Source organism: Abramis brama, assembly GCF_963993115.1.
Source record: "Abramis brama genome assembly, chromosome: 3".
Classification (NCBI taxonomy): Eukaryota; Metazoa; Chordata; class Actinopteri; order Cypriniformes; family Leuciscidae; genus Abramis; species Abramis brama.
The window spans coordinates 8,479,387-8,506,899 of record NC_139965.1 but is presented as its reverse complement, the minus strand read 5'-3'; the positions used below and the strand labels follow the sequence as shown (position 1 = coordinate 8,506,899).

Below are 27,513 nucleotides of genomic sequence, written 5' to 3'. Positions count from 1 at the left end.
TATAGGATCACTATAGTATAAGCAATTGCAAATTGAAATACCATCGGCAAAATCCCACCTAAATTAAGGCATGTTTTAAGCCTACAGCAAATATGCAGTCCTGCAATTATGTCGTTTTAATGTAGCCTAAAATTATATTTAAAAAAATAAATAAATAAAAAGGAGATAGAAAAAGTCGTGATACCGATTTAGTCAAGGATTTCTGCCCCACGAAAATGTATGGTCACCGCTCCAATTATTGTACAGTAGCCTATGCGCCACACGCTACTGTGAAATACACATTTTCAGCATAATTAATCACCTGAAACCATACTTTCCAGCTGGATGGATAACCCCCATTTCGTCAAAATCCAAAGATGAGGGATTTGCATTCAAATATCGGACGACCCTCTCCGTTGTCAAGCGACGAATAGGGGGTACCCTCAACGTCGGCATTTGGACGTGAGGGGGAAATGATCAAACTATGTGATCTAAAATTATAAAATATCCCATCTAAATTAAGGCATGTGTTAAGCATACAGCAAATATAAAGTCCTGTAAATATGTAATTTTAATGTAGCCCAAAATGATATAAAAAAAGAGAAAGGAAAAGGTCGTGATACCCATTCAGACAAGGGTTTCTGCCTCACGAAAATGTATGCTCACCGCACCAATGAATGATTGTAACAATATGCGCTGCACGCTACTGCAAAATACACATTTGCAGCATAAAATCAGTCGCCTAAAACCATTCTTTCCAGCGCAGGTAAACCACTGGATGTGTAACCCCATTTCGTCAGAATTCAAAGATGAGGGATTTGCACTCAAATCTATCGGACGACCCTCTCCGTTGTCAAGCGACGAATAGGGGGTACCCTCAACGTCGGCTTTTGGACGTGAGGGGGAAATGACCAAACGGCAGTATGTGACGAATAGGGGTGAGACCGTGTTGGTAAATCCGACTGACAGGACAACATTGCGGCGCCCATCTCATGTTATAGATCAAGATTATTTATAAAGGTTTTTAAACAACCACTCACACGTATTTGAGAATCGGAATATCAGATAGGCTGATTGATGACATGGTAAGCAAGTTTGTGAATATTTTGAATAAAAAAGGAAAAGCGAAATAAAAGCGACACATCTGTCATACAGTATTATTGTGGCTGCGGTGTATCGCGTGACGCGTCGCCATGGAAACATTAAAGGGAACGTTCGCCTTGAAAAAACTCACTCTGGGGGTGGGGGTGTCAGTTAGAATATTTTAAACTTGCGCGTGAAAGGGTTAAAGAAAAGATAAAAAATGAATATTTGTGTGTGCTGTAAAGTGGTTAGAAAAAAAATAAATCGGAATCGGCAGGTCAAACTCAATGAAAAACCGGAATCGGCCTAGAAAATTGTAATCAGTGCATCTATGTCTACAAAATTATTTTAGATATAGTACAGTAAGGCTAGCTAGCTTGCAAATACTGAGGATACCTACAAGAGTCACCACTTCCTCTGGTGATACACTGCACACCAGCGTGCAAAGTATTACTTTGTATTATGGAGTCTGGAGATCCTTATTTCTTGTTGAAGGGGAACTAGGCCTACTGTTTCAACTGAATTTTATTAATATTGATAGTGTTTGGATGCTTTCAATGGTTTGTTTTGAATTCTGCATTAGCAAAACACAAAAAAATAAATAAATGATAAAATTATAAATCTTTACCCGGACAAGTGACTTTTGTGCATGGACAAGTAAAACATAAATGTACTTGTCCGAAGGACAAGTGCCTCAGAAAGTTAATGTCAAGCCCTGCCATGTTCTTTCACCATCAATACTGTCAGTGACCAATACCTTGTTTCTGCATCCCAAACACAAAATTTAAGATGCAGTCTGTCTCCATCAGCACTATATTTACTATACTTCATATTGGAGCTCTATATGCACACAATTTATTGGCCAACAACAGACGTGCAAAGGAAAAAAAGGACAACAGCAGCAACACACATGTAGCATGTATAAGTGCTGCAATGGTAGGTAGAAATAGTAGACCAATATCAGATGAACTAGGTTCAGCTCAAGGAGGAAAAGGCTGGGTTTAATGAAACACATACACAAGGTTGCGGTGCCAAGTTGTGGAGTATATTACAGTGAAATAAGATGACAGGTATGGTTGACCACTTCATAATCATTCAACATTAATATTGCTTTAAATGTAATTAATTATCCGTGCATTGTTCATATAAATTCAATACAAATAGGCACAAAATATATAGTCTGATTCATACAATAAAACAAGTACAGCCAGCGCTAGCACCGGCTAACAGGTCCATATTCAATACACAAAAGTGCTAGCATTAGTATTTTAGCCCCGTATGATACAATGACACTCTCCTATTACTTTTTCTCTTTTTAACCTCTTTCTATCTCTTTTTGAAAAACAGTGAAAGTAAAAGGCGAAGGCAGAGTATGGTAACCCATACTCTCGGACTACAGTCACCCCTCCTCGACCCAGGAGCACGGCAGCGAGCTCTCCGTCTCAATAGCTCCAGCTCCACCTCCTCACACAGCCACCGGCGGTCACCCCTCCTCGACCCAGGAGCACGGCAGTGAGCTCTCCGTCTCAATTGCTCCAGCTCCACCTCCTCAGACAGCCACCGGCGGTCACCGCTCCTTTTCTGCTCGACCTCCTCAGTACCGCGTTCCCCCTCAGCAGCGACGGCTCTCCCACAGCATATCCCTCCTTCCTCCCGGGCTTCGGCACCAATGTAGCAAAGTATGTTGTTATGGGAAGAAGGAGGCGGTGTAACGCAAAGTTGAGACGTTGCCCAGAGAGAAAAAAAAAAATAGGTGTCGGAGGAAAAGATGCACAAGAGATGAGAGATGGCGTATTTTCCCTGTTTCATAAAATTACTCAAACGTCACACTCGCATGTGTGTAGCATACATGGGGATCGAGTGAGAAAAAGTATACAAACAAACATCCAACTCTGGTCACAAATATAAAAGGAAATAAAAGAAAGAGTACAAAGGTCGGTAGAGCGCTGACACTCTACGCACATGTGCAGTTCTCATTTTACCTCAGATTAACATAAAAGCACAAAGTGACCGTTACAGAGTCCCCCCTGGAAAAATATTGGATTTTTTTTAACCTTTTTTTACCCTCCTGGAGCGAAAGCTTCAGGGCATCCAACAAAGTCACACCTGGATCTTCCACTCCCAGAGAATCAGGTTGAGAAATCAGATCCAAGGGCGTGTCCAGTTCTTGGCCATACAGCACCACTGACGGACTCAGTCCTGTACTCTCGTGTTGAGCTGTCCGTAGGGCAAAACAAATGTGTGGAAGAAAGCGATCCCAAGAAGCATGTTTAGTCCCAACATATGCTCTAATGGACGTTTTTAGTGTCCGGTTCACTCTCTCAGTGGCATTGGTCTGAGGGTGGTAGGCTGTTGTAAGTCTGTGCTCAGTACCCAAGGCAGAAACTGTGTATTTGAAGAGATCACTCATAAAAGCATAACTTTGTGATATCACCCTTGTCTGATATCAAATACTTTGGGGCACCATGCCGAGAAAAAACCTCACTGAGCAGCTTACTGGCAGCGACAAGAGCAGTAGCTTCCCTCACAACACAAACTTCGATCCACTTCGAAAAGTAATCTACGAACACAAGGATGTACGCATTACCACTCGGCGTCCGAGGCAAAGGGCCCACGAAGTCCACCCCTGTGTACTCCCATGGAAATTGGGGACGGATTGGAACCATGAAACCACCAGGCTTTCTCTGGGACGGCTTTGTGAATTGGCAGACAGCGCACAAACCCACATACTTCTTCACATCTGACACCATGTTAGGCCAGAACAATCTCTGTTTAAAGCCTTTAGTCGTTTTAGTCACACCCAAGTGACCTGCAGTGGGATGATCATGAAAATACTCCAACAAAGACCTCCTGACAGTCTGAGGAGAATAAAGCTTAAACTGTTTCATGGGATGCAATGTGCAAGAAGATTTTTGGTCTTTGTGATACAAAAGACCATCAAGAACAGCACACAGGGGATCTTCCTCTGGAGACAAACTCTCACCATCCTCCAATACCCTGAGCAGCTTCCCAATGTCCGGATCATTCAGCTGTAAACTTCTCAAGTGATCCCTGTCCGTAAACAACACAGACGGCAAGGAGCGCAAGTTCAGACTCCCAAGAACAGCGCGATCAGGAAGAATGTCAAGCGGCTGACCACAGGTAGGTAAGGGGTTCCTGGACAAACTATCAGGAATGCTATGGGACACTCCAGGTTTATGGACAATTTCAAAATCTAAGTCCTGCAACCGAAGTGACCACTGAGCCAACCTTCCAGTAGGGTTTGGTCATGACATGAACCACTTCAGACTGCTGTGGTCGGAAAAAACTGTGACGTTCAGTCCCTCAATGTACGGTCTGAAATACTCAAGCGCCCAAATTACCGCTAGGCATTCCTTCTCGAGGGTGGAGTAAGGGCATTCAGACTTGTGCAAGTCTTGCTAGAAAATCAAGGGACTCATCTATTCTTGGAAGTGGGTACGAGTCTTTCAATGTAAAGAGATTCAAACCTTGATAGTCTACGCAAAACATTTGTTCCCCCGGAAGACTTTTGAACAGTGATTACTGGTGCAGCCCATGGCCCCGACACTGGTTCCACAATGCCTTCTGCCAACATCATGTCAATTTGCTTTTTTCTTCACAGGTGATGTACGGTATGGAGGAAGATGGACAGGTCTGGCCAGTTCTGTGTCAATTTTGTGCTCAACCATGGATGTATGACCTAGATGTCCATCAAATAAATCAGCAAAGGATCTCAACAACTTAGAAAGCTTAATTTTTTCACCATCATTTAGAGCAGCCTCGTCAACTTTTGTGGCCAAACTGGAAGAACCGGATTCCAAACTAAGTATACTGTGACTTGGCGTCATTAAGTCAACTCCCTCCAGCTCATCTGAGGCCTCTGGCACATCACCCAGGACAACTGTTCTGGAAGGAACCCGAATCACGACAGAAGCACTCATCATAAAATCCATGCTTAAGCAAGCGGTGCTGAAAGGTTTTGGATGACTGCAAAACTGTAGCCAAGCTAACCCCGATGGACAACACATAGCTCCATCGGCAAGCTGTAAACGAGGCGCAGACCAAGCTGTTGTTTTGAAAGTACCCCCTGGAACAAATTTTGAAACATCCCCTTGAACCGCTGAAACGGAAGCACCCGTATACAAGGTAGCTTCAAGTACCCGGCCATGAAAATTGACCTGAACACGGAAAGGTGTGTTCCAATAAGAAGAGGATGTAAGGTCTTCCACATGAAGTGGAGTGGACTGGGATGAATCAGGTAAGTGAGGCTCAATTACTGTCTTGGGGGAGGATTGCCTCTCTGAAACGTCCTCCCCCCTCTGAAGTTTCCCGACCTGGGCCTAACTGAGGCGCCCTGGTCCGCAACCACTGTATGCAACACATTACTTGGGTGTTCCGAACTCTGCGTCTCTGTAGTATGTTCAACCTGCTGATTGGGCGAAACTGAGCACACATCCAGACTATTCCGAAGTCTACGGGATGGACAGTTATGGGAAGTATACCATGGTATCAAACACTTGAAACAGTGAACTTCCCTTGCTACAGGAACTGACTGAGGCACATGGGATGCATTACGACTACACAGACCCAAGACTGAATGCATCTCATGCGTACGCAAGAGAAGGTCCATCACAGATGTTACCGCAGTACCATAGAGTGCTACCCTGTATTTCTCCACAGCATGCTTGCATATTAGCTCAATTTGCTTTAGCCGAGGAGGCGGAGTTCTCAATTTTTGAAATGTACTCAGCATGTGAGCAACAAACGTAGGCAAAGGTTCGTCTGGCATCTGAACCCGGTCCAGGATACATCTCATAATGCGCTCCTGATTATCAGATGGCAGAAATATTAGATATTAGAGGTCAAATATTAGAGGTCCAAGACGCGATTGATGTAGGACAGAGGCCAAGAATGCTAGCCTCTCTGAAATGTCCTACCCTAGCTTTAAGACTGATTGCAATTTAATGCTTACTGTAGTGCATCATATCCTATATTCCCCATGAATTTAAATTTTCAAATATTTCTTGTAGAGAGTGTCCAGAGGACTTCAAAGGAGACGGGGGCAAACATTGGAGCGGCTGTTGCCTTATGTTTAAAATATGCCCCAGACAGGGTGGCCGGAGATGGCAGGAATTTATTTTTACCTTCTGTTAAAATATTGTAAAAAAATAAATAAAATAAAAGGTTATTTTATAATCCATTTAATTTCTGTCATTTATCTAATAAACAACATTTGTGGATTCCAGTTTCACTAAGATTTTTAAGTTAATTTTCTGTTTGCTCTTGTCTTAAGATAAATACTTTTGGGTTGTCTCGCATTGGATGACCTCTGTCCGGCCTTGTTGTTACATGAAGTTTCTTTGTATGTTGATTTTTATTTTACAACGAAAACCTGGCTCTGTTAAAAGTTCGATGTCACGCCAACAAAATAACCATATATTTATTTAAAAAGTTGTAATTTGACAGCTAATGTTGTGTTTTGACAAATATCTGATTTGGATTTCTGACCAAAATTCAAAGTTGGAGCTAATTTAAAGACATCAACTCTATTGATTTACAACCACAATTCAATGTCTGTCCACTGTTGGAGGTTGGCACAACATGTGAGTTTGATGTCAAGCTTAACATTGGGGTCTGACGTCAAACCGATTTCCATTTTCAACCAAAATGCAACGTCCAACGTTGAAGGATTACCCAACATCGGATTGACGTCATAACCCAACGTCAGACTGACGTTTACCTTCAATGTTGGACAGATGTTGCATTTTGGTTGAAAATGATAATTGGGTTGACGTCACAACCCAGCGTCAGACTGACGTCAACATCCGACACTGGAAAGACCGTGCATTTTGGTTGAAAATGAAAATCAAGTTGACACATAACCCAACGTTAGATCGACGTCTACATCCAACATTGGATAGACGTTGCATTGCAGTTGAAAATAAAAATCGTGTTGACATCATAACCCAGCGTCAGTCTGTCATCAATATTCAACGTAGGAAAGACGTTGCATTGCGGTTGAAAATGAAAATCGTGTTGACATCATAACCCAACGTCAGTCTGACGTCAATATCCAACGTAGGAAAGACGTTGCATTTTGGTTGAAAATGAAAATCGAGTTGACACATAACCCAACGTTAGATCGACGTCTACATCCAACATTGAATAGACGTTGCATTGCGGTTGAAAATAAAAATCGGGTTGACATCATAACCCAACGTCAGTCTGACGTCAACATCCAACTTTGGACAGACGTTGGAAGTTTACGTTAATCTGATGTTGGGTTTTGACGTCAACCTGATTTTCATTTTCAACCAAAATGCAACGTCTGTCCAACGTTGGGGTCCAACGTCAATCTAATGTTATAATGATGTCCGGTGCCTGCTGGGTTACTATTAATAAACTGCACTTAATTGTTAATTTGTTAACCATTGTTAATGTTAATTTCAACATTTAGACTACTAATAGCCTACATTATTGAATTTTTTTATTTATTATTTGTTAACATATTTAAAGCACTGTGAAGTACAAGTAACATGAACAAACAATGAACAGCTGTATTTTTATTAACTAAGATTAACAAAGATTAATACACCATATTAATAGCAATAGAGTGCCAAGTGTCATGCAAAAAATGCAGGGACAGGTGTGTGGCAAACAAATCAGGTTCATCTCAGGTTCGATTATTAAGGCTTTTAATCGCCAGCTAATTATACGTCAAATTTAACAACGCATACACCATCGCCAAAGAAGAGCTTGCCTTCACTATATTTAAACTCATGTTGCAGCTCATGGAAAAAGAACGGAGTTGCGATTAACATGACATATGCAAATCACAAATCTTGTGCCAATATTATCGGGGTGAGATGATATAGAGCCAGAAAACCAAATTTCAAATCCTGGCCAGAGGATGTGTAAAGCCCCAGTGATTGTTGATGTTGTTTTTAAATAAATGAAATCTGTTAATATATAATTTGTAGTTGTGGTGCTCCTTAATTTTTGGTGGTGCTCCTAACTTTTTGAAGTTGGGAGCACCAGTGCTACCGAGTAAAAAAGTTAATTTTGAGCCCTGGTGTGTGTGTCCACAGTTTGCAGTGTGTGTGTGTTCACTACTCACTACTCCTAATGTGTGTGGACTAACTTGGGTGGGTTAAATGAGGTCAAATTCCAAGTATGGGGCCTTTTACGCTTCTTTTTTTTTTTCAAAAAGAGAGAGAAAATAGATTGAAGGTAATGTACCATGTTATAATGTTGACCGTGAGTTGGCATCATATCAAGAGTGAGTGATGTCTCCTACGTAGTGAAATAATGTGGACGTTCTCTGTGCTGCTGATTCACATGATTAAAGAGTAGTGTGTTGCTGCTGATGTCTTTTCGTTTCGTTTCTTTGCACATGTCCGTTGTTGGCCATTACATTGTGTAAATATAGCGTTCATGACACAAAATCCAAAATGAAGATATTATGCTGATGGAGACAGACTGCATCTTAAATAATGTGTTTGGGATGCATAAACAAGGTATTCGTCACTGACAGTACCGATGGTGAAAGAACATGGAAAATAAATGATAAGAATAGAAAATGCAAATACTGAGGTGGACTTTTCCTGTGAATTGCTATAGAAATACAATATACAGATCCTTCACTCATATTCAAATGAACATGTTTCCAAAGAATTACAACAACAATGACCAACACAGAGCAAAGATGTAGAGACAAGCAAATGAAGAAGAAAAATGAAAAAGGCTTTTTTTAGAGTTATAAACAAATGATGTTATGTGATGAGCTGAATGAGGGATGAGAGCAGATATAATAATCACGTAGTTTAAATCTGCAGACAGAAACATCAGACTCAGGACAGAAACACACGACCTCTAAAGTAAGAACATGTTCATTCTTCAAACACAATTAGACTTTCTGATGTTAATATTGCCTGAATGATGTTGAATCGTGTTATTGTCGCCATTATGTTCAGCCTAGCTTTTATTATCATGGACTGTTCAGTTTTCCCACTCCTCATCATCAGTTAATATGTGTCAGCTGTGTTCCATTTCACGAGTTCACATCTACATATAATTAGTACAATAAGGTTATGCGTATTTGGCGTGCTGTCCGTGGGGAGGGCTCCGAGCTCGGAGTTAGGCCCGAACCCAGAGTACTCCCCCCAGTTGGTAAGTGTAGATGGAACTGAAAGTGAGGAGATGGGGTGGAGGAGGGATGCTGACAAACTTTCAATGAACAGAGATAGGTCTGCTGTGAATTTATAATCTGTCATTGAGTTGATTACTGATTAATCTCCAGCTGTGCATAATTTGGTTAATTATCTGAACCTGCTCCTCCCGAACTTTGTTAATAAAACATCATTTATCATCCTCATTTGTGTTTGCTTATAAGTTGGTCCCTCACATTCATTCTCCCTCCGATCACCGTTACGTTAAGTTGTGTTTGCAATTGCCTGCCTGCGGTATTAAGTAGTGATGGGAAACCGAGGCTTTCTGAAGCATCTGAGGCTTTCATCAAATTGAGCCAATAAGGTTCATTACTCAAAGCTTTTAACACAATCGCATTAGTGACATCTGGTGGTCAGACTTGTTTTCTCCACCATATCTAACAAACCACTGCAGAACAGGAAAAGCACGTGACCAAACAAAGCTTCGTAAGTCTGTGACATACAAGTGTGGGATCATTACAGTTCTATCTAATCTCATCTAAATTAATTTGTGCCAATGAGACCACAACTCGTGTCATGTTTAGCCTGGTCAACGGATTCACATATTGATCAATAATATAAAATATACAAGTATGTGATCATAATTATAGGCTAGTAATTGTAAAAAAAATATTTTGGGTGTTCTGTTTTAAAAATATATAAATGATGTTATAGGGAAGTGTAGTGTTAAATCATTTAAAAAAATCACCTCCTCCATAATAATTTCCCTTTTTATGCATCAGATGAGGTTACCAATTTTTTTTTTAAACCAGCTGTGCCGACCTTCTGATACTGCATAACTTTTGAGGCGTCAAACGCCATCAATCACGTGGAATTGTCATTTCGATACAAGCATCGGTACAGTGTGTGATAGTGTGTGCTTTGAAAACTGCGTCGGACACCACCGGACTGAGTTGGAGGGAATCCGTCATGAGGTTTCTGGAGAGCGTTGCGCCCCGATCCAGAGCACTGCCAGATCCAGAGCCTGTTTCACCACCGGTGACCGTGGAAAAGCCCCCCGAGGATAAGAGGACAGAGCTTGCCATCGCCCTGGACGAAGTGCCCCAGCATGGATCTGACCGGGGTGAGAGCCCAAGACACCAGAGGCCTAGGGAAGTGAGACGGAGGACTGGCTGATAGATTATGATGGAGACTTATCAACTCCAACCATATCCCACCCTCTATATAATTAATCTGTATTATCCTAGGAGAACTCTGAGAACTGGGAATTATGTTTTGCTCTATCCTGTGTGAACTGTGTCATGATTACCTTTGTCATCTCAAGTTTCGTTTCATCGCCACCACCACAGATCTCAGCCAGTCTTCCAGAACTGCTGCTGGATTCTTGCAGCCCTGCACCGTGTCTGGGAAGTACCTGCAATGACGTCGAGCCTCCGGTCGAGCAACCACCAGCAGCGCCTATCCTGGAGGATCCTTTGGCTCCATCTCGCCCCATCGACCTGTCGGCTCCATCTTGGCTCCTATCATCTGAATGTGTTCAGCATCAATATCACTTTATAAACATGAACAAGACCTGGACTGAAGCTCAGAGATTCTGCAGAGAGAAATACACAGATCTGGCCACCGTTGACAACATGAACGAGCTGAAGAAGAGTGTGAATGATGGAGGTGTTCGGTATATCTGGATTGGGTGTTGATAAATGGCAGTGGTCTTCAGGTGAAACTTCAGGTAATTTATTAATAAATTACTACAACCGTTAATTTATAGATGCACCATATACTAGATTTAATGCAATACTAAAAACTACTTTTTAATTTGATTGTGAATATAGAAGAGACTGTGGATATTTGTCAGACTTTTAATGTTGAGTCACACTTTTAATGTTGAGTACATTTCCAGGAAAAAAAAATTGCTGCTTTTTAAAGGGGTGGTTGATTATGATTTCACTTTTCTAACTTTAGTTAGTGTGTAATGTTGCTGTTTGAAACTCAAAATAAACTAGAAAAATGCATTTCCAGAGGAACTGCAAAGTGTGCTTGCTCGGGTGCGGTTCACTAACGTTAGCAGGTAGTGGATAAGGGTGCGTTGAAGTTTGCTTGATCTGAGAATTTCAACAATAGTACTTTTTTCAAGATTGTGCAAAAAGGTGAAAAGTTATGTGCATTAAGAGACATGTCTGCAATGTAGACTAGTGCCAATGGCATTGTTTATGTGGCTTGGTTGTTGGTTTTGAAATAATTGGTTATGAATATACAGCAGAGAGTGGGAGTGTTTTGGGTGATGAAATAGTAGCCTATTGAAAAGAAGTTGACAGTCTTCATTTACTGTATCCAATAAGCCAATACAAAACTCACCCAGCTGTTCTGTGGTGAGTTTTGTATTGGCTTATTGGATACAGTAAATGAAGACTGTCAACTTCTTAAATTTACTATCTCAAATTAAGGTCTACCGTAATTAGCGATGCTTTGATTGCTGCTGTCAAGATGGTTGTCATCACCTACACAGAAACGCTAATTTTTATAGCCTACCGTCAGTCCTCATATTGTAATTAAATGAAAAACGCTATCAGTTTCACTATTAGCTTACTCTAGCGATGCAATCGCAACAACATGGATAACGCTGTTTGGCCTTGCCTAACTTTATATGACATATGCGCCATATGCTAGAGTTACACATCCCGCTGCCATTTCAGGGCTTGAATTTCAGTGCGGGAATGTGGGGATTGCGCATCATTTAAACCATTCCCGCAAGGTTAGCTTTTATAGTGCGAGAAATTCCCGCACAAATATATACGCATCATCTCAGAGCAAATGATTAAAAAATTAATTCACAGATGCGAGAAAAAACATGTCAAACTGTGTCTTTTATTTTCTAATTTAATTCCTCAATCAGCGCTGGACCGGCATTTTCTGTCTTTCGCTGAGCCCTGGCCGTAGACAGATCATGTGTTTCACGCTGTCAATACAGTGGTCTGCGTTGCGCTGATCTTATTCACACTATTGAGTGTAGGTGCAGCATTACACTGAGTCATAATGAGCTGTTTATGAAGAAATTATCCGCTTCCAAATTATGTAATTTTAATCACGAAATTGAAACATTAAAAAACAATTTGCTCTTTATGGTGTGCGAGTGATAGAGCGCGACAGGAACGAACCAACTCATCAGCTTGTACATTGAATGCTCGGCCGAACAGCTGATCATAGCTGTACAGGGCGCCTTATTATTTTCCATCTCCATAAATATATCTAGTAGTAAAGCTAATGAAATCAATTAATCTTTTGCTGATACTTCCTTGTAATCATGGAGAGCGCATTTCATGCTTGCATAGCAACGACAGACGCCACGGGAGAGCAAGCGCTTGTGGAAAGGAGATAGCGGCGCGCCCGCGCCTTCCACTTGTTTTTACACATCTAAGGTGCGTTCCATTCGACAGGGTCCATACGCAGTGTTCACTGCTCCCCTACACCCTGAGCACGTTATATCAGTTGAGGTGGACTTCACTGACAATAACCGCTCATTTGAAACGCCCTGCAAACGTCATCAAAGAAAGTCAACGACGGGGTCGCGCAGATTAGGATATAATATAAATATATATAGGATTACATTCATATTTTAATTTTTATTATTATATTATATATTTACAATTATATTGTACAACTACCTAAAATAAAATCACTTTACTTCACAAACTAAGCTGGCTGCATTCACTGAGGTAAATTATAATCATCAAAAATAGTAGTAGTAATATTCACAACAATAACCGTTCGAAATACTGTCATTTGTATAACAATGGCGAAATGTATGAATACTTAAACACACGTAAACTCCTCCATCGTTAGTTATGACCGTTCTGACTGGGGATGACGTGGTGCGCGAAATGACAGTTGGGTGATCATCGCTCTCCACTTCCTGTGAAGTGATGTATCGATGTTCCCTTATTCCCTATGCCGTGCGCAGTGCCCTTCGAACTGAACATATTCGCTCCCTTCGGATTGGAATCTCACTTAAGTGTGAAAATTTAGTTTCACTTTCTGTTCAATCCAATATGGCGGACGAACGACATGGACTCATGATGTCATCTTCGCGAGCAACTTACACCGGTACTGACCGTAAGTTTTAAAGTTGGAACGGTGTCTCTGTCTCAAAGGGCCTAGGCGCAGGAGCTGGCCAAAATTTATCTCCCGGGAATAATAATAATAACTAGAATGTACATTTCCTGAAGAAAATGTGAAGTGGTGTTTGCAGTGGCAAAATTCTGCACGGTTGCTAGGGCGTTGCTAGGCAGTTGCTAGGGTGTTCTGGGTGGTTGCTAGGCAGTTGCTAGGGTGTTCTGGGTGGTTGCTATGGTATTCTTGGTGGTTGCTAGGGTGTTCTGGGTGGTTGCTATGGTGTTGCTAGGCAGTTGCTAAGGTGTTCTGGGTGGTTGCTAGGCAGTTGCTAGGGTATTCTTGGTGGTTGCTAGGGCATTGCTAGGTGGTTGCTAAGGTGTTCTGGGTGGTTGCTATGGTGTTGCTAGGCAGTTGCTATGGTATTCTGGGTGGATGCTAGGCCGTTGCTAGGCAGTTGCTAGGGTATTCTGGGTGGTTGCTAGGCAGTTGCTAGGTGTCCTGGGTGGTTGCTAGGCAGTTGCTAGGGTGTTCTGGGTGGTTGCTAGGTTATTTTTGGTGGTTACTAGAGCATTTATAGATGTTGCTAGGGTGTTCAGGGTGGTTGCTAAGGTATTCTTTGTAGTTGCTATGGTGTTGCTAGGTGGTTGGTAGTTGTCAAAGATGGTTACTATGGAATTTTTATAGAGTTCTTAAAATCTTTAATAATGAGTGCCTTCAGTATGGCTATGGTGTTGCTAGGTGGTTGCTTGCATTTTTATGGGCTGAAATTCATTAATGAATATTTTGGAAGTGAAATCTGGTGAATATGGATTATTGAATTTTTATTAATGAAAACGTATGTGAAATGTTTTGAATTGAAATATTCATAGCTTGAATAATACAACCATGTTGAATTTCAGCCCATAAAAATGCAAGCCCTGAAAATACAATGCATTAAAATGCAAGCAGGGTTAATGCAATGCATATTTTTTTCAAGTAGTGCAATTCAACAAGCTTTTTTGTTTCAAAAACATTTAATTGTCATTATTTTACTTCCATAGGTGATTTTGGTGACATCTGGTGTCTTATGTTGGTATAAAAATAACAAAAAAGCAATTATATAAATAGCCACTAGATGGCTGTACTCAATGGCTGACATTTTTATTTAATTTTTTCTTAAGTTAAAGGTATAGCGGAGGATTTTCCCGAATTTTAGAAAAGAACCGCCCTCTCCACTTTTTGAAAAAATGCACATGCGCAACACTCTACCTGCTCCCGAGAGGGAACGCCTATTAAACGTGTGCACGAGAGAGCATGCACGAGCCTAGTTCTCCTCGTGCACGCTCTGTTTACAAGTTGCTGTCGGCATGGCTCATACAAGCCTACTTTCCTTTACCTGTCGAGTAGAAACTTCGCGACTGAGGCATCAGTGGGAAGCCCAACCTGTGCTTTTAGCACACACCAGCGTGTGAAATATTCTCCCAAAAACACTCTAACTCAAAAACATTCATGCAAGACAAAATGTCAAATGCCCTTCCGTGTTTTATTTACTTATTATACTGATCGATTGATTGAGGACCTAAGACATGATCTGCAATGGAGAAGTAGCTTGTTGCATTTGTGTAATAAATACTATATGAACACATTGGAATTATCAAAAATGAACACACAAGGTTTTAGAACATTTCAGCGTGATACCTTTTACCATTTGGTCATAAGGCTACTTTAGACAAATTGAGATGTTTACCGTGTCTGCGCGGTGTGTGACTTGTGCCAGGGCTTAACTCTTACTAGTAGTGATTTTAAATGGATTTCTCCAAATAGCATGCCAAACTTTACCTGTCGAGTAGAAACTTCGCGACTGAGGCATCAGTGGGAAGCCCAACCTGTGCTTTTAGCGCATGCCAGCGTGTGAAATATTCTCACAAAAACACTCTGGTCTTGTTTATTTCTTCAGAGGCCTTTCTCTTCTTGTCATACAATTCGTAGACACTTTTTCTCTTGCGACCCTCAGACATTTTGAAAAAACCCGGTGAGAACGGGCGAGCTTCAATGAATGGCTGAAACCGTAGCTCACCACACACATACACCTGAAAGTGCGCATGCGCAGAAAGCGAAAACTACCTGGGGACGAGCACGTACGACGGCCTTACGTAAACATATCACCAGAATGATTGACAACTAGGAGGGCCAATAGTCTTGATGATCCACCCGGAAAAAGAAAATCCTCCGCAATACCTTTAAAGAAACATTAATTATAACATAAAAATAAGTGTAATTTACATAGAAAATATGTTACTTTTAGAGGTAAATAAATTCAAAAATACCCCAAAAATAAATAAAAACGGCATAAATTGATCGTTTTTATTTTATCGAAGATAGTGATATAACATTTACATTTTTTTTTTTTTAAATTGGATCACACCTGAGTGCCAAATTTTGTGCCAAAATTTGTCCACGAAGGGGGAATTAAGGGCTGCTATGTGAAGACGGCTTGAGGGTTAAGAGAAGTACATTGATTAAAGCAGGGGGGATGTCTTTAGTCTGGCAGCTGTCCTTTTGCTCATTTGCTTTTTGGGGGAGTACTCTGCATTCGGGCCAAATTCGGAGCTTGCAGCCCTCCCCACGGACAGCACACCAAATACGCATAACCTTTACTCTATTTAATTAGATGTAAGTGTGAACTCGTGAAATTATGTTTTATTAAAAAAGTTCGGGAGGAGCATGTTCAGATAATTAACCTAATTAAAAGGAAAGGAGCGCATTCAGTTAATCGACTCAGTCAACGATTTAACAAGGTATACATACAGCAGAATTACTAGGTGAAGTGAATGTTTTATGAGCTGAAGGATTCAACTGCACCAGCATGCAAAGCCGAAGCACAACCAAAACAATGTTCCCCTGCAAAATGCATGCAGTTTTGTTATTTAACCACTAGAGGGCATCTTGTGTACCTTTAAGCCAAGTCAGTTTTAGTTGCACACAGGGTTACACTGAACTAAGGGAAAACTGCTCTATTGAGAATACGAAAACAATACACTTACAATACATTTATGTTAGAGACGAGAACATAATTAAATTATTTATATTATTTATATTACAGTATGTGTAACATATCTGTAAAGTCTAAGTAAAAAATGGGGTTTTAATTAGGCTTTAGAGTTCTGGAAATATTTAAATGATTAAATTGATGCACTGCAGCCACTTATTTACTTATGTATTCATGTATTATTATTTATATGAATGGTGTTTATTGTGTTGTAATGTATAGTATTGATGTAGAACTGATGTGTATTGATGTGAGACAGTAAACGCTGTGGAATACGAGGGAATTTTTGGAATAAATTCCAACAATAAAAGGAAATTGAATTGAAATTGAAACAGTTATTTTGAATTTTGGTCTCAACTTAATTGCTGTGTACACTCCCTAAGTGAATAATATTTGTTGCATCAGTGTATTGCTGATATTATTATATATGATTACAGTAAAGTTAACTAAAACTAAACCAAAGCAACATTTCTTATTTTCATTTAACTTGATGTACTAAAATAGCTTTAAAATTAATTAAAAAAAAAAAAAAAAAAAAAAAAAAAAAAAAAATTATATATATATATATATATATATATATATATATATATATATATATATATATATATATATATATATATATATATATATATATATATATATATATATATAGCTAAACTAAATGAAAATGAGATGTTGCTTTGGCAACTAGTTTATGTTTATATATGTATATATATATATATATATATATATATATATATATGTATATATATATATACTGTATATATATATATATATATACTGTATATATATATATATATATATACCGGTATATACTGTATATATATATATATATATATATAAATATATATATATATATATATATATACAAATTCTGTTAACATACATTTACTTCTTTAAGTATTTTTATGCTTTTACTTTTAACTCTGTTCTGAGGAAATTTCTTTTGCCTTCTTATTGATTATATTTATGTAATCATTTTCTTTTTCAGGAGGTTGTGCATGTGGCTTAAAGTCCGCCGTTCTCCCATCACCATGTAGGAGATTATTCACAATTTCCAGAGCACAGTTTTCCCAAAAGTGGTCCTTATGAAGCAGAGAGAGAGAGAGAGAGAGAGAGAGAGAGAGAGAGAGAGAGAGAGAGAGAGAGAGAGAGAGAGAGAGAGAGAGAGAGAGAGAGAGAGAGTCTGAATACGCTGATGCCGCCCCCTGCTGCTCTATGCATTGTCATACAGTCAAAAGCATTTTTTTGCTAAGTCTTTCATTACATTAGAAAGTAACAATACATTTGACATTAATTACATTTGTATGTTTATTCATTTAGTGGATGCTTTTCCTGAAAGGGACAAAATAACATGAAAAATGCAGCAAAGTTCCAGAATTATTCAAAAGCACAGAGACAGTGAGACAAAACAAAAAGAGGTGTTTTGGAGTGCATAGAAAGTGCTTTGTTTGTGTCTTGAATTAGTTTTATTTGTAAATTAATTTGTTTAAATTATTTTGTTTAAATCATTACTTGACAACGTATGCCTATTATGTCTTGAACTTTCATAAGCAGCACTAATTCCCAGAAATATTTTTAAGTGTTTTTGTTTTATTTATTTTAATTGAGTTTCTGTCTTTATGTCTTGAACAAGCAGTATTCAATTGCACAAATATAGTTCCTTTAATTGTTTAATTTTAGTTTAATTTCTTTACTTATTTATTAGTTCAAATTATTGTAAATACATTTATGTTTGGCATTATTTCATAATCATTAATTAATATAAATAATAATTTTCTTATCCGCCGTTAGTGTCCTTGTTATCGTGCCAGTGTTACTGGTCCTGGTTACTGGTTTTAACAAAATAAGAGGGATCATTTGGTACATTTCTCGAATCATCCTCGACATTTGCAAAACAGTGCATTTCTCAAAACAATTCATACAAATAGCAAAACACCACGATTACCTGCAAAAGCCAGTCTCTTGCTCAAAATCCTTAGTTCATCTCTCAAAAGTAAATATCTGTCAACGAGCATGTCAGTGCCATCAGAAGGACAAGTCCTTGTGTCACTGTGTACGGATAAGACATGTTGTCAGTATAACAGTGTACTCTGGAGGGATTTTCTGATGTAAACTATGGCTATAGTTTTGATGACAGTTATTGTAAATTGTAGGTTCCACCTTAGTGTATGTGGGAGTTTGATTGCAAGAGACGGGACAAGATTCACCTTAACGCTTTTACTGTTTGTACTGTACTTTGTTGACAGACCATGTCATTGCGATACTGAAAGGAAAAGAGGGCACTACATGGCACAAAGAAAAAAAAAAGTAGAAATGTGAACACAGGACAATCACCTTAGGGAAACCTGGACATGCAGTGCTGTAGGAATTACAGTTCAGTCTTCCTACACCTCCTGACGCTCCTGTCTGTTGGGCCACAAATGCTCATCCACGTCACAACGAATATGAGAGGAACTCCATCAGCATCCTGTTGTGGGCCGCACACCATTGCCTGATGATGCTGGAGCGATGGAAACTGACATTGTCCCAAACTATCACGTACTTTGGCAGGTCATATCCAATCTGACCCCTCTCTTGTTCAGGGATGAGATCCCTGTAGAAACAAGACGCTCTGTATTGAATGGCCCAATAATGGGAATATTAGCACCCATGGTTATGTTCCCGCCCCGTTGGCCTGGCACATCGACTGTAGCTCTGTGGCCGATGATATTTCGCCCACGCCTTCCGCGTTTCGTTAGGTTGGAGCCAGCCTCATCCATGTAGATGAAGCTGTGCGGTGGTTCACTTGCTTCCAGTTCCATTATATGCTGTATCCAGAAGACACTAAATGAGTTATATGAATTACATGCATTTTCATTTTGGGCAAGATACAGTTACATCAAATGTATACAGCACATATTGCATCTTCTCTTCTACAGCCACAGCAAATGTGTAAAGGTCACACTCGCTGTACTGTATATCACTGTACGGTGTTGTGCTGTTTACTGTGAGGAACAGTTGCTGCATGCTCATATATGTTTTACCTGTACATACTGGTAGCGCAGCTCCTTCACTCTTTCACCATTTCTTTCAAGTGGAACAGTGCACAGTTGCTTCATATTCATTTGGTGTGTTTTCAGCACCCTGTCAATGGTGAGTTGAGATGTTGACTGTTTGGATGTTTTCAAAGATCTTGTTGTCCTCTATAATGGGACTCTTTATCTCCCTTAGTCTTATGGCATTGTTTTCTACAACCTTGGTGCAAACAGCCTCCTCCCGTTCAGGTGTGAAGAGAGTCCTCTGCCAGCCCTGTGAAGTTGTCTTGCAGTCCTTACTCAATTTTGTGTTTTGCATTACTATATTTTTTTTCCACATAGGTAAAATATCACTGTTTAAAGTATACTTACTGTATATTGTAAAATGCAAGTGGAATACTGTAATATTGCATGAAGCATTGCAGAAAGTATACGGTATTACAGTACAGTGCATATTGTTAGATTGCATACCTGTTCTGTCGACGGAAAGTCTGAATGATTGAGGACACAGTTGTTCTCCCAACATTTGGCTGCACCCTTCGACCAGCCTCGGCCATTGTACGCCCATGATTGAGAATGTGGTCTACAAGTGTGGCTCTTGTCTCATCAGGAACGCGCATATGTCCTCGGCCTCTTCTGCCTCTTTCTCTGTTTTGCCTCCCAACTCCTCCGCCACGCAGCCTCACTCCTCTTCCTCCTCTTCTTCTCTCTGGCTGTTGACCCAGTCCAATTCCTTGTCCTTCCATTGTCAGACATTGTAACATTGTGTTGTGCTCCGGCTATGTGAGGGACCAAAAGGCAAGATCAAGGAACACAAGCTTTGCAAAAGAAAATGGGTCTTTATTTGAACCCAAGAAAAAAAATAACTTTACAAACTCATAAACTTCTTACAACAAAAATAAACAAACAGAAAATGAGATCAAACAATTAGACAAAAAAAAAACAAACAAACAACTAAAACTACTGACCTGCTCAATTGAACAAAGCAACAGCTTATAAAGGAAAGGATGGGCCCATTACAAATTATGAGGGGAAACAATTCAACTTTACACTCAACATATAACCATAAATAAATCAAAATCAAATCAAACAAAGGTATATAGTACATAAAGATAAGAAAAGCAAAATATAATCAAATATCATAAATATACAACAAAATAAATCAATTGATAGAGACATTAACGTTTCTTCCTCCCCCGGGCAATTCCAGCAAATGGTATGTTCGGGCGGAACCAATAAGGCTTAAATTCTCTGTTCCTGCCCGGACTCTAATCCTTGTTACACCAGGATGCGGCTGCAGCGGACCATGTCTGAAGTTCATCACGGTAAACTTAAACTCAAAATAGAAACAAATATAAATAACATATACAACGTAACTAATTTGTGTGCACTTCAAATCAGTAACAATGTATATAAAATGTGCTGTAAATGTAAACATATGAAAACCTAACAATAAAGAAATAATTAATATTGTTTGTTTTGTGTGATTTATTATAATCCATCATTATCCTGAAACAAATGAATATGAATGACAAAATAAGTTTAAATAAAGAGCATTCTTAAATGTATATCCTAAATGTATGCATATTGGCGTGTGTGCTTGTGTGTGCATGTGTGTGCATCCACATTACCGCTCTTGTGCGGCCACCACTCAGGCCGTCACATTTCCCCTCCCTTCAGGAATCTCGCCAGTAGAGCGGGATAGGTAGTCAGCAGTAACGTTGACTTTACCAGGAACATGTTGAATCTTGAATCTGAAGGGCTGCATGGCGAGATACCATCTTGTAATCCTTCCATTAGAATCCTTCATTTTCTCCAACCACTGCAATGCTCTATGATCAGTCTCCATGGTAAACTCACGGCCTAATAGATAGTATCGCAAGGAATCCAACGCCCACTTTATGGCTAAACACTCCTTTTCCACCGTTGAATAACGTACTTCTCTTGGAAACAGTTTACGACTGATGTAAGCCACTGGCTGTCGGCTCTCTGGTGGTCCTTGCAATAGGACGGCTCCCACTCCCCTCTCAGAGGCATCAGTCTGTACAATGAAAGGACGACTAAAATCAGGATTGTGTAGCACAGCACTAGTTATTCTTTTTCGAATGCGCATGCGTCGCGTCTGAACGCGTTGTTGTCTTTGGAGCTCCATCGATTGATTTATAATTCTTGATTTCTCTTTAAACTCACTTACAACGAACATTTTCTATTTTTCCTCACCTCATAGTTACAACGCGGACTGTTGAGCAGACGTGTCTCAAGCCTAGTGATCCAACGCTGGATACTCTTATAGGTTACGTCCGTGGATCACGGCTGAACGCGTCTTCTCCGCACTCATTTATAAACAAATATTTTTTTTTTTTTTTCGCCTATCGTGCGTCTACTCCACACCCGTACCACTAAAAAGACGGATTATATCCAAGACTTAAGCCATAAATTAGTATTAATATTGATAGCATCACTGGTAGCGTCGTTGCTAACTTAACTTACTGTCCATCTGTTAAAATGGCGAATATATCAGATGTAAGTAGTCTACCTTTTGGTGCAGGTGAGGATACATTTGAGCTACACGCGTTGCAGTCTGAGCTGGAAGCTGTTGAAAAACAGATCCACGACCTTTTAGTGAGAAAAGCCGAGCTGATAGACCGGCGGTTAGCTCTTGAAACATCACGAGCCGATGAACACAAATCAGTGATCAACGTTACTAACCCGCTGACTCCGACCTCGTCTACTCCGTGCGTTACTCAGCATCGGTCACGAGCGTCGAGGCCGCGATCAGCTATGGTCTCGTTTACGCCGGCTCCAACATGCCACCACGAAGCCTGGATATTTCCGCAGCGGAAGACGCGAGTCAGGTCTAGACCAAGAAAACTCTCTCCGACCCTCCCGGTTTTCGAGATATCCACACAAAACCGCTTCTCCCCTCTTCGCGAAACAGAACGCGATGCTGTGATCATCGGTGATTCCATCGTTCGACACGTACAAGCTACGTTAAATAAAAGTAAGGTGCATAGTCACTGCTTTCCTGGTGCTCGTGTTTCTGAAATCGCTGCTCACGTTCCCGAGATTCTGAACGAGCGCGTCGGAACTGTGGTCCTGCACGCGGGAGGGGCCGACATCAGGCTGCGACAGACAGAGGTTCTGAAGAAAGACTTCAGGAATCTGATCGATACGGTACGCAGCACATCGCCTGATATAACGATCATTGTGTCAGGACCGCTTCCCACGTACCGACTAGGTCATGAAAAGTTTAGTAGATTATTCGCGCTAAATGAATGGTTAATATCATGGTGCAATGAGCAGAAACTGCTCTTTGTAAATAATTGGAATCTGTTTTGGGAGCGTCCTAGGCTTTACCGTGCTGATGGCTTACACCCAAGCAGATTCGGATCGGATCTTCTGTCAGATAACATCTCCAAAATGTTAAATACCTTTTGACTAGTAACCAAAAGTTCAAATCATAGTCTCTGCTGCACCAAATTAACTGATATAAATAGTGTAGAATATTGCATAGAAACTGTGTCTATTCCTCGTTTAGTGAGATCAAATAATAAATCTACTGCAGGATCTAGAAAAAATCTAATTGTTATTAAACCAGAAAATGTTGCTATTAGTAACCAAAAACAATTTCTAAAGCTAGGTCTTCTAAACATTAGATCACTCACACCTAAGGCAGTTATTGTAAATGAAATAGTCACGGATAATAGCTTCGATGTACTTTGCCTTACTGAAACTTGGCTTAAACCTAATGATTATTTCGGTCTAAATGAGTCTACTCCATTAGGATACTCCTATAAGCACGAACCCCGTCTGATTGGTCGTGGCGGCGGTGTTGCAGCGGTCTATAGAGATATTCTCAATGTTACTCAGAAAACGGGTTATAAGTTTATTTCGTTTGAAATACTTGTACTAAATGTTACGCTCTTAGATGTTAGAAAAAAATCCATATTATCTCTAGCCTTGGCTACTGTATATAGACCGCCTGGGCCTTACGCTAATTTCCTAAAAGAGTTTGCAGATTTTCTCTCAGATCTATTGGTCAATGTAGATAAAGCATTAATTGTTGGAGATTTTAACATACACGTAGATAATCCAAATGATGCGTTAGGGGCTGCGTTTATAGATTTATTAAATTCCTTTGGGGTCAAGCAAAACGTCACCGGACCAACTCATCGTCTTAATCACACACTCGATTTAATTATATCATATGGAACCGATCCAACCGATATAGATATCATTCCACAAAGTGATGATGTCACTGACCATTACTTGGTAACTTGCATATTACGTACTGCTGTAATATGTCATGCGGCGCCGCGTTTTCGACCAGGCAGAACAATCCTTCCATCCACCATAGATAATTTCTCGAGTTGCTTGTCTGATCTGTCTCAGCTGCTGCCTGAACCCAAACAAACAGATGAACTAGAAGAACTAACTAGCACTATGAGCACCATTCTCTCTAGAACATTGGATGTTGTTGCACCCGTTAGATTAAAAAAGGTTACAGAGAAAATTAAAGCACCATGGTACAATAATACTACGCATGTTCTAAAGAGAGAAACCCGTAATTTAGAGCGTAAATGGAAACAAACTAATTTAGAGGTCTTTAGAATCGCGTGGAAAGACAGTATGTCACGTTATAAAAAGGCCCTAAAAGCGGCCAGGGCTGAGCATCTCCGCAAACTAATAGAAAACAACCAAAACAATCCTAGGTTTTTATTTAACACCGTGGCTAGACTAACAAATAAACAGACGTCACCCGAACAAAATATCCCGTTACAGTTTAGTAGTAATGATTTCATGAACTTCTTCACTGAGAAAATAGAAAACATCAGAACCACAATTGTAAATGTTCAATCCTCAATCGCGCCTTATAATTCAGCCTCAATTTCCCCCCCGCAAGAACAATTACAGTGCTTTACAACTATAGAACAAAAAGAGTTAAATAAACTTATCACTTCATCTAAAACAACAACATGTTTATTAGATCCTATACCAACTAAACTACTGAAGGAAGTGTTACCTGTGGTGGAAGGTGGTCTCCTCAATATTATTAACTCGTCTTTATCTTTAGGTCATGTTCCAAGAACATTTAAACTGGCAGTTATAAAACCTCTCATTAAGAAACCACAATTAGATCATAATAATCTAGCAAATTATAGACCCATTTCAAATCTACCTTTTATGTCTAAAATACTAGAAAAAGTTGTGTCCGCTCAACTGGGCTCTTTCTTGCAAGAAAATGATATCTATGAAAAGTTTCAGTCTGGATTCAGGCCGCATCATAGCACTGAAACTGCGCTCGTTAAAATCACAAATGATTTACTCTTAGCTTCTGACCAAGGCTGTATCTCAATACTAGTTTTACTTGATCTAAGTGCTGCGTTCGATACTATAGATCATACAATACTCTTAGATCGACTTCAAAATTATACTGGTGTTCAAGGACAAGCATTAAGCTGGTTTAGATCATACTTATCTGACTGCTACCATTTTGTCTATTTAAATGGAGAAAAATCGATCATAACTCCAGTAAACTATGGAGTGCCGCAGGGATCTGTGTTAGGCCCTCTGTTATTCTCAATATATATGATGCCACTTGGAAATATTATAAGGAAACATGGAATTAGTTTCCATTGTTATGCTGATGACACTCAAATATATATTTCATCACGGCCGGATGAAAACGCTAATTTATCCAAATTGACAGAGTGTGTTAAAGATATAAAAGATTGGATGACGCGTAATTTTCTTTTATTAAATCCAGACAAGACAGAGGTAATACTTATCGGTTCAAAAAACCGCCCACAGAACCTCTCACAATACAACTTTGACATTGTAGGATGTCCTGTTACTTTATCCTCTACAGTAAAAGACCTGGGTGTTATACTCGATTGTAACCTGTCTTTTGAAAATCATATTTCGTATGTTACAAAAACTGCCTTTTTCCACCTTAGAAACATTGCTAAGCTACGTAATATGCTATCAGTTTCTGATGCAGAAAAGTTAGTTCATGCATTCATGACCTCGAGACTAGATTACTGTAATGCTTTATTAGCCGGTTGTCCTGCATCCTCAATAAACAAGCTACAGTTAGTCCAAAATGCAGCCGCTAGAGTTCTTACTAGATCAAGAAAATATGATCATATAACACCGATTTTATCATCACTACATTGGCTACCTATAAAGTTCCGTATTAATTATAAGGTATTGCTACTGACTTATAAAGCCCTAAACGGCTTAGCTCCAGTCTATTTAACGGATCTTCTATCACCCTATAATCCATCGCGCTCTTTAAGATCAATAAATTCGAGGCTTTTGGTCATACCTAGGATATCCAGATCAACCAAAGGAGGGAGAGCATTTTCACATTTGGCTCCAAAACTCTGGAATAGTCTTCCTGATACTGTTCGTTACTCGGACTCACTCTCCCAGTTTAAAACTAGATTAAAGACGCATCTTTTCAGCCAGGCATTCATATAATATTGTTAATCTCACAGTTTCAAACTACAATCCGGCCTCTAGTTCATAAATGCCAGAGGAGAACTGGCCCCCGACTGAGCCTGGGTTCTCCCAAGGTTTTTTTTTTCTCCATTAGGTCACCTGATGGAGTTTTAGGACACCATTAGGTCACTTGATGGAGTTTTTCGGTTCCTTGCCACTGTTGCCTTTGGCTTGCTCAGTTGGGGATATTTGGGGATATTTAATTTTATTCTATCAATCAATAAATTCCACTAGAAACAAACTTTGTTGTATTATTTTATTTTAATACTGTGAAGCTGCTTTGATACAATCTGTATTGTAAAAAGCGCTATACAAATATACTTGATTTGATTTGATTTGATTTGTCAAAGCTCCCTGGATGTCCCGGAAGGCTTTCGATCTCTCCTCAGTCCACTGCAATTGGTTCGGGCAACGTGCCCCCACCATGTCCGTTAATGGAGCAGCCCTGCTGGAAAAGTTAGGGACAAAGCGATGGTAAAATCCAGCCATACCCAGAAATGATCGCAGGTCTTTACGTGTCTGGGGCACCACACACTTCTCCAAGGCTTGAACTTTCTTCACCTGCGGTCGCACAACACCCTGGCCAATAACATAGCCCAAGTATTCAGTCTCTTGTTTAGCTATAGCACACTTGGTGGGGTTGACAGTTAGGCCGGCATTCTGAAGACGCTGCAAGACTTCTCTGAGATGCTGCACATGTTCCTCCCAGGTGTTACTGTAAACGACAATATCGTCAAGATATGCAGCAGCAAAAGGTAAACAACGTAATACTTGATCTATTAACCTCTGAAATGTCGCCACGGCCCCATGAAGGCCGAAAGGTAACACCTTAAAATGGAAAAGGCCCCTTGGTGTTCTGAATGCAGTCAAGGGCCGCGAGGATGGAGTCAGTGGAATTTGCCAATAGCCTTTGGAAAGGTCCATTGTTGTGAGATATTTGGATTGGCCCAAACGACCAATTAGGTCACTTATGCGAGGAGTAGGGTAGGAATCAAACTGTGATACTGAGTTCAGATATCGAAAATCAATACAGAACCTTATACTCCCATCCTTCTTTGGCACAAGGACTATGGGGTGACACCACTCACTGTTCGAAGGTTCAATAATGCCCAAGCGGAGCATAAGGTCTACCTCCTCCTGCAAGGTCACCTGGAATCTTTCAGGTATCCTATAGCTCTGGCGTTTCACGACAGCATCAGGTTTCAGTACTACACCATGTTCAATCAAGTTGGTAAACCCCGGATATTCAGAAAATACCTTCGAAGTGAAGAGAACTTGTACCTGTGACTGCTGGGAAGCTGTTAGATGATCTAACCCGATGTCTCCAGGAACTGGCTGCGGCAGATACTGCTCATCGGATTCTTCCTCTTTTATACAGCGAATCATCAATGACTGTGACTTTTCAGGACGAGGAACCCACTCTTTCAACAGGTTAACGTGCAAGACCCGACTAGATCGATCTTGACCCGGCATACTGATTTCATAAGTCGTAGGACCCAGGCGTTTCTTGATCTCATAAGGACCCTGCCATTTTGCTAGCAGTTTACTCTCTCGACTAGGCAACATGACAAATACCTTTTTACCGACCTCCAGATCTCTTTCTCGAGCCAGGGGGTCATACCAG

At 40.1% G+C, this 27,513-nt stretch overlaps 1 protein-coding gene across 1 annotated transcript in view; it reads right to left on the bottom strand.

Annotated features, from left to right (window-relative positions):
- The window catches only part of LOC311078640 (C-type mannose receptor 2-like), a gene marked incomplete at its 5' end in the record, with an annotated part of 185,577 nt that overhangs the window by 34,283 nt on the left and 123,781 nt on the right, over window positions 1-27,513 (bottom strand). The gene's annotated exons all lie outside the window — the stretch shown is intronic.